Source organism: Drosophila miranda, chromosome 3, assembly GCF_003369915.1.
Source record: "Drosophila miranda strain MSH22 chromosome 3, D.miranda_PacBio2.1, whole genome shotgun sequence".
NCBI classification, from domain to species: Eukaryota; Metazoa; Arthropoda; class Insecta; order Diptera; family Drosophilidae; genus Drosophila; species Drosophila miranda.
In genome coordinates this window covers 9,369,398-9,382,749 of record NC_046676.1, presented here as the reverse complement: position 1 = coordinate 9,382,749, position 13,352 = coordinate 9,369,398, and the positions used below count along the sequence as shown (strand labels likewise).

Below are 13,352 nucleotides of genomic sequence, written 5' to 3'. Positions count from 1 at the left end.
TTTATGGTCTTCGTTGGGCTTAGTTGTGATTCCGTCTATATTCTCGTATTTATGGATTTTAATTTGGTTTTTAAAATACATTTTCTGTGCAGCAGCAGCATAATTCGTTCCACGAAATTTTTCCATCAAATTGCACAAGCAACAAGCAGAAAGCAGCGTCTGAAAAAATATTCTGGCGAAAAATGCGTACCGTTCCGACATGAAAAGTCAAAAATTATGCAAATGCAAATCATTTTTTGTTGCTCTATGCATGCAAAGAATTTTTTGCGCCATTATGCGCCATCAAGTATGCAAAGATATGTTGTACAGGGCTCAACCTCCGAGCCAGCCAGCGACAGGACAGGTAGCATCTCACCAGGCGGCCTCTGACATGCCAGCCAGCGTGTTGAACATGAGAATGTTCAGATTTATGTGAGCCAGTGACAGCTGCAGGCGCAGATTTGAAATGGGATGGATGGATGGAGGCATCTCCAGTAGCTGCTACTCCATACTCTCTACTGCTTGCTAATCCTTTAAACTGTGCGAATCAGATTTGGCAGTTGTCGTTACCGTACCCGTACCCATTCCCAATCCCATCTAAGGATGAAAGTTTAAAGTTTTCTGTGATGTAATCGCATTTGCTCGGGCTGTCTCTTTAATTAAATTTAAGAGACTGCCAACAGAAAATAAGGAAAGTTGCCTCCTCCGGATGATGCCTTCCTTCCTTGGCTGCCAAGCGTGCAATATTTAACTTTCGAGTTTTGCATTCAATCCACGCACCAAAACTTGGCCCACACACACATGAGCCGAACTCTGTCCCCGGCCCTGGTTCTGGTTCGAGCTAAGGCTTGGGATTGGTCTCTGGCTTTGACTTTGGCTTTGGCTTGGGCTCTGGCTCGGTCCACAGCGCTTTTATTGGTAGATGGTAGATGGGCAAATCCCTGGCATGCTTTTAGTAGACAAAATATGCGCCTCTGGCGCTAAGTTTTTCTGGGCGACATTTGTTACTTTTATTTACGCACGCAACCAAACCCGGCCCACCCCGCCCCCCTGTCCAAACGGCTCGTCCCGTGGCAAATAAGATTAACGTTGCTCAAAGTAGTGAGCCCCATAAAACCATTGGAGTGGGCGGCAGATCCTATTCTGACACCGAAACCGAAACCTTAGCGTAAGCCCGAGCCACAGCACAGCCAACGACGCACACATGCCCGAGGTGTTTCATTCAACATCAAGTGGCAATGTGGCACGTTCCGCGTTCCGCGTCGCCCAACGCATCTCCTTCGCACTTCACCCGAACATAATATGCGAACAATGTTTAAAAGTTTCGCTGGTTTCGGGTCCCAAATGTAATGCATGGGCCCAGGGCCCAATGCGCATAATTTAGGGTTTAAACATTTTTTATTGCCCAAGCAGATGCCGCAATGAGCCAAGTTTTATGATCTGTCCGTCCGTCCGTTTGGATGTCAGTAAGTCAGTTAGGCAGAGCTGCATTAATCCCCTGCAGCCATCAAACGCTCTCGTTCCACAGGCTGTGGCATAAATTAAACGATTGCCGGCCATGCGATTGACCAGCGGGACACTACGCATACGCCCAGTATGCCCTGAGCCGTCGCTTAGGGCCCACTCTCAAGTATCGACAGAAGCTACATAAGTCGCTATCCCCGTGGCCGCAATGGAAAATATGAAATATTAAAATTGGCCCTGGCCCTGAGAAGCTTTTAAGCAGCTTAAATGCTAATTAATTTCTGAAAACAGCAAAAACAGAACAGGCAAAGGAAATGGAAGTGTGTGCGGCAGTGGAAATGGAAACGATATTGTCAACATTTGTAGGCGTAGAAGATACTGGAGCCCTTGCTCTTGCTCGTAATCGTATCTCCTGCCGTCCGACTCCATTAACATTTAATTTTCGCTGGTGCTCCATTCAAATTTTGGGAGCCACTTCAACGAAATAAATTACAATCAAATGGCTGCGCCAGCCAGCAAAATGTGCCCCGGCAGCCGTAAAGTTTTATATTTCTGCCTTTAAAATGGGGAAAAATTATTAAAAAATTGTGTAATAAAGGGCAGCGACACCGACTGACAGCCGGGCAGGAGGCAGTCAGATGAAGAGCAGACATTAACCTCATGCAGCAGAAACAGCGACAGCGAGACAGCGAGACAGCAGCAGGCGAAGGAGCAGGAACAGCCGAAAAATGTTTAGTCATAAACATATTAAAAGCTACTTTGCATAAACTTTGGCCGTCAGGGCTTCTACTCCTTAGAAGCCAGTTGCCTCTGCCGCGGCGGGGACACATTCGCCATTTGCGATTTATTGAAAAGGGAAAAGCAAACGGCGAAAAGCCATAAAAAGCGAGTCCCGTCCGACCGACCCACCGGTGAGGAAAGGGCTACAGAAACCGAAACTGAACAAAAGCAGAGCTGCGAAGGCTGACGGCCTCTTGACGGCCTGACGACGAACAGTTGACGACCAAGGAGCGACTGCTTGAAGGGCGCCACCCACTCTTTATTGGCCAGGCCAGCTGACTGGTTAAAGGCTTCATTAAAAACACATTTCTTGCATAAACGTTTTGGCCGAGTCCGCCCGCCATTTGAATGCAATAGCAAAACAAGAGTCGAATAAAAAAAGAAAAACGAAATGCGAAATGCGAAATGCGAAAAGCGAACAAATACGATAATATTTTGCATTTGAAAGGCAGCTGTCGGCGTGGCAATGGGAGAACAAACAGAACAACTGACACTGGAACGTGAATTTTCGAGTATTCGAGCCAGCCAGCGGGCTGAAAAAGCTGCCAACAATATGAAATTCCAGCTGATATCCTTTCTAAGAAGGATTTGTCTGCGTTGCGTATTTAGTCAGTGAATGGCGGCGGGGAAACTGACAGCCATTCTTGGGGATCTGCACAAAGCGAAAACACTGTAAACACTGTGAGAATGTCAGTGTATTGGAAAGGTTTCACGGGAGAAACAAATCGAACAGTTCCAAAATAACCAAATTACAGAGTTTCAGTCTCTCAAAAAATTGGAGACAATCCCATTATAGCTAAGACAATTTTTCCGTAAGAAAGCAGGTGAAAGATTCTTGCTCTAAGAGTTTCAAATTTCCCTTGGAATTCAAGTAGCTTCGGGAAAATATAAGTATTTGGCATGAGCTTAAATTAGCAGGAAGATAAAACTCTGAGAGCTCTGGGAACCGACTTCTATCACCCCCGAAAGGTGGAAAGGGAACATGTATCTTTGTCCAACTTTCCTGCACATTTCCTTGCTGACTTTAAAGAGGGTCCTTCGGCTGACTGGATTTGGGCAAATATATTCGTGTAGCTTAGTTTATCAAAGCTGCGACTTATTTGTTTTTTTTTTGTGTGCCCGGCGGGGCGTTTGCGTGTCAGCTGGTGTCTAAGAGCGGCTAAGCAAAATATTTACACTGCAGCAGAGCGCAGTAGGGCGAAAAGGCGAATAGGTCGCGGGGCTTGTGATTGTGCTCGGACCAGTACTATCGCAGAGATACTGTGAGTACATAATCAAGTTTCAATTTCCAGTGAAAACAACTTCGCAGTGTCTGGAATTTTCAGCTAAGCTCGCAGCGAATTGGAAGAGAGGACCGGCGGGAGTGTGAGTGGGAGTTTGAGTAGCGACAGAAAAATAGCAGCAGAAAGCGAAATAGAAATAGAACGAGGAGCCAACAAAGAGCCAGCGAAATGTACACAAAAGGCTGCATTTGACAGGAGGCAGCCTGCCGGGGCAGGACATGGAACTCGGCCAGGACGCTGGCCCACACACACATCAAAAGCACAGGCTGCACGCATCGATGGTCCTGCTGCTGCTGCTGCTGTTGCTGTTGCTGGTCTCTCTGCAGCAAGCAGCACCCAGAATTCAGTTCATTATGCCACTAGAACAGTTTAATGTCGTTTAAAGAGTCGCTGCCACAGAACAGCGCGAAACAAAGCCACAAAATGTGGACAAAATGGGAAGAGGCCCTGCCCCTAGTCAGCCGCAAGGGTTCTGGCTGCGGACAATGGCCGCTCCGCTCCACATTGTGCCTGTGCCAGAGTGTTGGCCAGTGTATGCCAGTGTGTTGGCCAGTGTGTTGGCCAGTGTGTATGTTTGTATATAAGCAATTTTCCATTTTTTGTCCCTTTTTAGTTCTGCTTCTTGAAGTTTTCGCTTTTCGCTTTGTTACACGCTGACAGGCAACGGCAACTATGAAAGCGAAACGTAATGAAAATGGCAACAAACAAAATAATTGAAATTTGGTTTAGCTGCGGCAGCAGCGTGGCAGCGGCAGTAACCATGAAAAAATTGGCCAAATGAGAACGAATGCCAGAACAAAAGGAGCAGCAGCAAGATGGCCACAGCCGAGCCAAGCCAAGGCAGAGGCGACCGAGCCTTTAAAACCCCCAAAAGAAGGAATGGTAAAAAAAAAAAACCTCAAGAAATAAACTCAGACACAGACGTAGAGCCAGGGAATCGCGCCGAAAGCAATGAGCAGGATGACAATGTCGTCGTATTGTGTGGAGATTTGTCAGTTGATTTTGTTTTTTTTTTTCATCTTTTCCTTTTCTTTCCGTATTTTATTTTTTATTCTCTCGTTGCTGTGGAAACTTCCTCGGCCGTTGCAAATTAAATTTTCCAATCCGCAACGCCCATTCTTGCAGCTTCTGCTTCTGCTTTGACTTTGACTCTAACTCTGACTGTGAGAGACGGGTTTTCCTGGCCATATTCAATTTTTCAATTTCGTATAATTTTCCAGGGAAAGTAAAATCATTTCACAGCAAACGGGAATGCCCTAAAGAGTGCCCCAGATAATCTTTAATATTCGAGTTGCAACTCTTAGTCAGAATCTCATCTTCTTGGGCACTCTCGTCAAGTGCTCAGACAAACATTTGGCCACATTGTTTGAGTTGCAGAGAAATATGCGGAGAACGCCTTAACCCAAACCTTATGGATGGATGTCACCTCCAGAAACACACACACACACCCAACCCACACACGCTTGCAGAAGCGAATTCAAAATGACAAAATAAATTCAGTTTGCTTCGTGCCAAACAAGAAAAGGAAAACATGGCCAGGGGAGAGCTCTGAAAAGGCGGATTTCAATACGGATCTGCTGCGATTTGAACTTGTCCAAAGTCTTGACTTTCTCCCGCCCACATACCAAGCGGCGGGCTGCCAAGACATCTGCATTTGTGTGGGTGTGTTTCCGTGTGAATTTCTCATGCATAATTTAAAGTGTTGCCCACTTCGCAGGGCCCTCTTTAAAGAGTTCCCCCGGCTGACCCAAGTTCCTTCAAGTTAATCTTCAGCATGGGCCAAGGCCAGAGCCAAAGACAGAGCCAAGCGCCCAATTAGTTAACTGCGGGAGCAGGTATATACATTGTACATATAATTGATTTTCCCAATTACAGGGAAGCAGAGGGAACACTGCAGACACATGATCGGGGTGATTACGAATCCGGGTCTAATTGTAGCCAACAGGTAATTGCCTGTATTATGCAGTGCTGCTGCTGGTGCTGGTGCTGTGCTCCTGCCTTGCCACCAGTACACAGTACACAGTACACAACTGCACAGGCAGCACTTCTTGTGGCAGATTGGGGGGCGGTGTGGCTCTGTCGCCTGTTCAGGGACGAGGCATTGCCCGCCGCAATTCCTATTCCTATTTCTATGCACAGCATTTTTCATCATCAATTTTTTAGCGGGGACAAGCTCAAAGCAGGATAGTGTAAAAGCGTGACAGAGAGAGACGGATAGGGGGGGGTGGTAAATCTAGTGCGGGTGAGATGAAAAACATTGCACACGTTGACAGCATATCAAAAATGCAAAAAGTGCTGCTCGCCCTCCTCTAAAGCTGCCACCCCTTCTCGCAGCCACCTCGCAGCACCGTTCCATCTTTAATTTTGGGAAAATTTTCAGACACAAGCTTACAACCTTGAAGAGACCGACAGCACTCGTATGTGTGTGTGTGCAGCCACGCCTTTTGAAAGGCAAACGCCTACAAAGACCTCATCATCGTCATCATACCACAAATTTCTTGTCTTGCCATCAAACGCAGACTTTTTAATGGAAACGTGTTTGTTTTACCAAATGTAAAATGGCCAAAAAGCTCGTAAATTGCAGTCCAAAGACTGAGAGAGAGTGAACGAAAGATAGAGAGAGAGAGAGCTGTACCTTCTATCTATCTGCAGCATATGTCAAAATTTAATGGTCTCAACACCCACAGAGATCCAGAGAGAGAAAGACCAAGGGGAGCAATAAAATTAACAAAACTAGAGGCACAAATTACAGCCACATCAACCATATCTTTTCTATGGCATTTCGGTTGTGGCATCATTACCTTTGCTTCCATTAAAGCCTTGTCTCCTCGGGCTCCTCCTCCATAACATCATGGCCAGAGTCCGACTCCTCTAGTCCTCCTCTAGTCCTCCTCTATGGAAGCACACACAACTTTCTCCACGATGTTTTATGGTCAACAAAACTTTACGCTTTTTTATGGCCTGCCAGAAGTATGGCTGATAAACGCAGACCAGAAACGAAGTTATCCTAGAGAATGGTTATCGACAGTACAGATACCCGTTTTAGTTGGAATCTATGACTCGCTCAAGAAGGGAAGCATACTAAACGGCTCGACTATACATTGTTTTGCTATCAGAAGAGTCTATCTGTCATTTCCGAATCCTCAAGAGGATTTACCTAACATGAAAATTTCTATTCCTGATGTTTAATTGAAAGATTTACTTGGTATCCTTCCACATGTCGCACCCTCCCGTTTCATGTGTTACAGGGTAGGAAAATCAAAATTTATAGCATTAAACAAGTGGCACAGAGCGTGGCTTTCGATCAGGTGAAACTTTGTCCGACTTCAAAGTCTGGCATTCAGTCTGGAACCGAATGGCAGGGAAAAGTTTTGCCTTTAATTGCCCCGACAGTCGGGAGACATTTGAGTTAATTATGCCTCGATTTGGCTGCGAGTAAACAAATTAATTAAAAAGCAAATACGCTGATGATCTCCCTCCGGCTTCTGGCCATCATCCTCTGCCCCAATCCATTCATTCCATCCGAGCCACATCCTCGTACATACATCCATTCTCCTGCCACTGCCAGCAGCTGGAAAATGTCGACGATGCGATACGCCTTTTGTTTAACTTATTTATGTAGGTTCCTCTGGGTCTTCAGTGGCACACATTAATGTTAATTATTGAGGCAAGTGACAATTTGAGTGATTTCACTTTGGCCAACAACACACAGCCACTCAGCCACATAGCCACAGAGCCATAGAGCCAGGACAATCAGAGAAGGAGAGGCAGCAAATCATTTTGACCAACACTCTTTGGCTCTCGAAGAGGTTGAGCAGCGGGAGGAAGTGTTCTGTCATTTGTTATCTGTTCAGTTTGACATATAGCTACAACCAAAAGCGTTTTTCTCGCCATACTATTTTGTTTTTGGTTGTGTGCTTGTTGTATTGCGACAACGTGGCCGCAACGTTTTTCCGCGCAGCCACATTGCCAATTACCCAGACACACAGGCAGACAGGACACCGATAGAGACACGCACACAGCGGCGGAGACGACACCAATAGAGACACACACACACACACAAAAGGGGATGGGAGGAGATAGACAGACCGTGAATCGTGTGAAATGTCAACACTGTGACATGGCAAAGTGGAAATGGTAATTGCGTGTTAATTGCTTTACGCGTTCCAAGTGCTTTCACCATGCACACGGGGGCAGACGGCCTCTTTTCTCTTTTTTTCACCATCCCTCCAGGCAACGCAACTAATCAATCTCTCACTGCATGGCCGTATCCGCATCCATACACCCGTACACCCGTACACCCATGCACATAGCACTTGCCATAGCCACAGATATAGCCATAGCAGAGACTCATACGTTTTGAGATGTAGCCCGGCATCAGAGTGCAAGAGCAAATTGCGTTTGTCGGCGTTCGGCCATTGCCGTCCATTGGCTGTAACACGTTGCGTATGAGCAATTTCTGTGCACGTGAGTGTGTCCATGGTGTGTTGGGGTGCGTGCCTATTCCCATTGACTGCAATTGATTTCGCAGAGAAACATACAGAGAGGGGGAGAGATTGAGAGAGAGAGAGAGAGAGAATGTGTGTTAAGGGGAACTGAAAACCTCAATCAATGCTGGGGAATGCGATATGCGATGGCCAAGAACTTCATCTGTCCGTCGGCAATCGTTTCAATATGTATAAACATCCTGCACATAAGCCAAAATTGAGATGGAAATTCATTGAAGAAGCAATAGATATAGAAAAGCCGTTCTAACAAGCAAACAACCACTTCTAATGTGCTCCTTTAATCCACTCTTCTGTTCTCCTGTCAGAGAAACAATTCTCAAGGCACTCAAGTGAAAATTCATTAACTATGATTATGATTAGTCAAAAGCCATTCCCATTCGATCATTGACATGGGAAGGCCCCTCCGGCTCCACATTGGGGATATCATTTCGGGTGACATGTCAACATGTGTTGAACCCGAAGCCCTCCCGACCAGTTGCCCCCTCAGAAGACATTATGACTGTCAACATGTTTATTATTCACCTGTGCGTGAGCACAGAGGCCAAGTTATTAAAACTTTGGCACATTACGCGAAGAGCAGCAGAGGAGGCCGGCTGGTGCCTGGAGAGGGACAAACAATTGGCAAGAGCAGCATTTGAGAGGCTGGCTTAAAAAATGTAATAAAAGTTCCCAAAATGCGACGTGTTTGCTTAAGTATTTTTCAGTTAGGAGAAGGAGAAGGAGAAGAGTGGGACGTAGCAGGCTCTAGGGGTAGGTGTCGAGTTCGGCAGCCCCTCTACTGCGGCATCGCCGTGCTGATTGTGATAAATGCGACAAAGACATGTGTAAAATATGCTTCATGTGCGTTATTATTGCGTTTTATGGCCCATGGAGAGGGGACACACATGCACACAGGCCACCCCTCGCACTGTAGATGCCTGTAGACCCCACCTGACAATACACATTCCGAGATGTCGCCGCGGGGGTTTTTTTCACTTTCTTTTGCTGACTTGTCGAAATGCTCCAAAGTGTTTGAATAACTTGGGCGCAGGCATTTGGAGAATGGCGGAAATTTATTTTTTAATTATAAGTATTTGCACTTGAGACGGTTTCTCGTCGGAGCGAGATCATTGCGGTCCCAGGCGGCCATTGGCGACCCCAGAGCAGTGAGAAGTGAGCATTCACAGGGAGTCGGGAGACGGGGTCGAAGTCGGAGACGGCAGCGAGTCATCTCTCCCCACGGCCACATAATCCATAACGGGGAGCACAGAGCAAACATCGCACAGAGCACATAATCAAAGGAAGCCTCAAAAAAACAGATAAAAAACAAGGAACTGAAGACAAAAAATTTCCCTAGAGTCGAGCTGAAAATATACCCAAAATGGTAGGGAAAACTCACAGCTAGAATTGTTTGCCTAAAATACGCGTAATGCACACACACACACACACACACACGCAGCTATACACAGATTTGTATATGTATTCGCTATACACAAACACATGAGAAAAAGAAGACATAAAGCATGTTTGCTCGACATAAACGGAGAAGTTAAGCCAAATAAAAGCGAAGAGTAAGAGACACACAGACAGAGCGCGGATCGGGGAGTGAGAGATGAAACCAACGAAGAGGCAAACATTTTAATAATAGCACAAAAGGCTGGATGCCCCAAAAACTAAGCCCCGCCCCAAAGCTACAGAGCCTCAAAAGCACACCCCAACTTCATCACTTCAATGGGGACAGCTTGTTTATGACGAAAGCCCAAAGTCAATCCGCACCCAGCATCCATCCATCCATCCATCCATCCATCCATCCATCCATCCATCCAGCCTGTAACCTTACCAACCCTCCCAAAGTCCCCACTCTTTTAACCACCCATGCCATTCCGTTTGAGCCGCATTCCCTTGACGCTGCTGTAACCCTTTATTTGTGTGCGACTCAAATGATTTGTTGTGTGGCTTTTGAAAGAGTTCCCGTATTGAGAACGCCTTTGAGGCAGCTGCAATTAAAGCCAAAGTACAGTGAAGGCTTCCTTTAAAGGACAACTACTCAGGATGGTGCACAAGAAAGTCTTCTAACTAAAACGAAACGATGTGACCCTCGATTGTGAGGAGAGTGGGATACTTGGAAATGGAATGATCATATCATTGAGAAAGAAATCCTGCATCTATCATCTTCTATTAACCCCCAAATCCTTGAGGGATAACAGCCTACAGTCCTGACACCAACTACATTTTATCCACTGACAGCTAGCATCCATAGAGAGTGCCCTTTTCCCTGTTGCGCTTCGCAGTTTTATTCGTCCCCCTTTAGCAGCATAATCAATTAAGCAAAGTGCACTCCAATGTGCGGGGGAGGAGGAGGTGGAGGCAACACCAGCAGCAGGAGCAGGAGCTCAAGCAGGTAAAGTAATGCAAATAAATGTTGCCAACTTCAGCGACTGGCATACGCAGCGTATGCGCAATGTAAGTACCACTTGGTGGTCGGGCGGCTCTCCCTGTTCCTTCTCGGGGTTTCTTTTTACTATTTTATTTGAATTATACTCGGGTTTTTGTTGGCAGTCTGCCATTTTAAAAAACAAACCATTAAAAAAGAAACAAGTTGAAGTGGGCCGTGAGGAGTGGGGAGGTGCCGCATTAATTACATTTTAATTAATTTCTGGTCCTTTCCACTTGTGTGTACTTATTTGTTGCATATGTAATAGCTGCAGATGCGGTAATTGCTTTGGCCAGGTAACAAGCAGGCGCTCTTAACGCACATCGTTTACGTAACATGAATAAATGTTGTGCGAATACAGAACCACTTTAATCTCAGGCGGCGCGTCCCAGGCGAAACCACTGCAAAACTTTTCTCATTGGCCTTTAGAACAAAACAAACACAATGAATTCCATTTGGATTTGGACTTGCACCTGGTCGGTCAAGGTCCTGACATTCGACATTCATTAATGCGATTAAAACTGCCACAGTTCAAGTGCTCGAGCAACAGTTGCAGTTCCTAGAACAATAAGCAGGTGAATCAGAGCCAGAACCTAAAACGTGGCCATGGCCAGGGCCTGAGACAGGACCAGTAGGAGACCAGTAGAGGACAGCAGATTCACTAAGCTGGCTAAAGCCAAGAATAAAACACTCCCTGCCTGCTCTCCGACTCTTTGTCTGTCTCCCAGCACAATCCTCGACGGCCATCGCCGGCGGCCATGTCGAGCAAATAAACAAACAATTAAAAATAAAAGCGCCAGAACAGAAACTACTCGGAGGAGGGAAAAATCCCCCTGCAGATCCACAACGAAGTGGCTATACCCTTAGCGCAAAGTTCCTGCCTCTATTCACAGTAATTCCACGCTTATCGCCAGACAAAGCCACTCGGAATAGTCACTGAGCCCGACTATTCCCCTCTCTCTGGTGAGGATAGCGTAGGGCGATGGGAAGGCGAAGGAATGTCAGTCAACGTGCCGTATGAGTGTTGTGTCTGCTCTGCTATACTTTGCTTCCATGAGAGCTTTTTCCTCTATAGCTGTAGTTTTTTTCTCCAGGCTTCTCCCAGTGGCTCCGACGGGCAGGTAAACAGAACAGTGGAGCCCCCACACACACACAGGCACTCTCATGTGTGGAGACGGGGACTTTAAGTGCGTAAATGAGCAAAATACACACCTACACACATAGACACAGACAAAGATAGACGTGGAGGTGGCCGCATAGTGGTGGATCGGGCACACGGCCAGGGGCACAACGATGAAACAACAACATAGTGTAGCGCTTATTATGCGTATACTTAACATTTATTTCTGCCAGACAGTGTGGGTGAGTGCGAGAATGAGTCCTCGCACACATACATCCATCCATAAGCAGAGATACACACGCATACAGATATACAGATGCGGATACCGACACAGGACAGAGCATAAATCTCATCGTGCATTCATCAATGTCAAGCCACAAGTTTGCTTTTCATTTGTTATGGCTTCGCTGCTTGTCGGTGTGTATGTCCGTGTGGCTGTATGTGTATGAGTGTGCTGTGTGCCTGTGTGCTTTTTGTTGTATTGTTTAGCACATAAAACGCCAGAGCCTGCATAGAAATCTTTTACGAGAGTCGTTCGATGAATTGGCAGGGTGGCGGTGTTCGATGAAGAACCCGGAAAAGGATAGCCAACAAAAGTGCCAACCGGCAGTCGATTAAATTTAAAACAAAAAAATGTATCGATAGCAGTAGTCTCGAAATAATAAGAGATAACGGATAACATACAGCCCATACAGTTGATAACATCTGTCGCATCCTATCCTATCTCTAGATAAATAGCAATCGCACCTCGCCCCATGAAAACGGGCATAAGGACGTTCATTGTTTTGCCATTCTGGCCATTCGCATTTGAGGCAACACTTATTCGCACATCATGCTCCCATTTGTTGGCCAGGCTAACACACAACCCAGCCACACAGTAACCCACACACGTGCATAGATCAATGCCTTGAACTTCGGCTGAAAATATGCTAAGGTAAGGCCACTGCCGAGAGGCATACGAGTAGAAAGCCAAACAGAGTGATTGTTGGACTCAAGCAATTGATTTGCATATGCACCCTGCCCTTTACCGCATGCTGGGACTGGGGCAGGGCTGGGTTGGAGCTCCCCTTGTAAACGAACAGAAGAACAACTGCAATCCAAATGGCTGCCTCTTAAAACTTCATGGCATTGGTAGTAAAAACGACAATTCCCGAGCGCAACTGTTCATAAACATTGAGTGCAGTACCGTGGCAAGAGCCTGAACGGCAGAGGCAGCAACAACAAAGGCAACACGAAAGTAAAGGCCAGCACCGACGTCCTGATGGCTCTAATACCCTAGAAAGTCCGGTACAGGCCATAACTACATCCATCTGATTCGTCGACGATTTCGGGGATCGATTCTACAACAGCTATAAGCTGTGCCGATCCAATCAGAGCGTCAGATGTTACTGAGTGAAGGGTCCTACCGCAATTATAGAGCCGAGTATACTCCTTACCTTCAAAAAATGACAACAAAGTTTGAGTAAAAGGACAAAGGCATTCTAAGCAAGAAATGATTCCGCCTGTGCCTGGCTGGGCTTCAGGGAATAATTAGGCTACCCTGAGGGAAGCGTATGGCGTATGGAACGGAGGACCGTCGGCCAACAAAGCCAAGGCAAGGCCATCGGGGCTGAGCGATGGGGTTGGACGATGGCGGCTGGCAAGGAGGATGCACAAGTCGATTTTATTTAATTGTGCACAGCCACAAAATGCACCCCACCACCCACTCCAGCCCACCAGAGACCGGCACCTCCCCGCCACCCGCTGTGCGAAACAGTGCAACCAATTCTGGTTTTACGAGCAGCAGGCGCCAGATTCCAGGCAGG

General features: G+C 46.5%; 1 protein-coding gene across 2 annotated transcripts in view; it reads left to right on the top strand.

Moving 5' to 3' along the window:
- LOC108158732 (5-hydroxytryptamine receptor 2A) overlaps positions 1-13,352 on the top strand; it is a 55,145-nt gene that overhangs the window by 371 nt on the left and 41,422 nt on the right. The gene's annotated exons all lie outside the window — the stretch shown is intronic.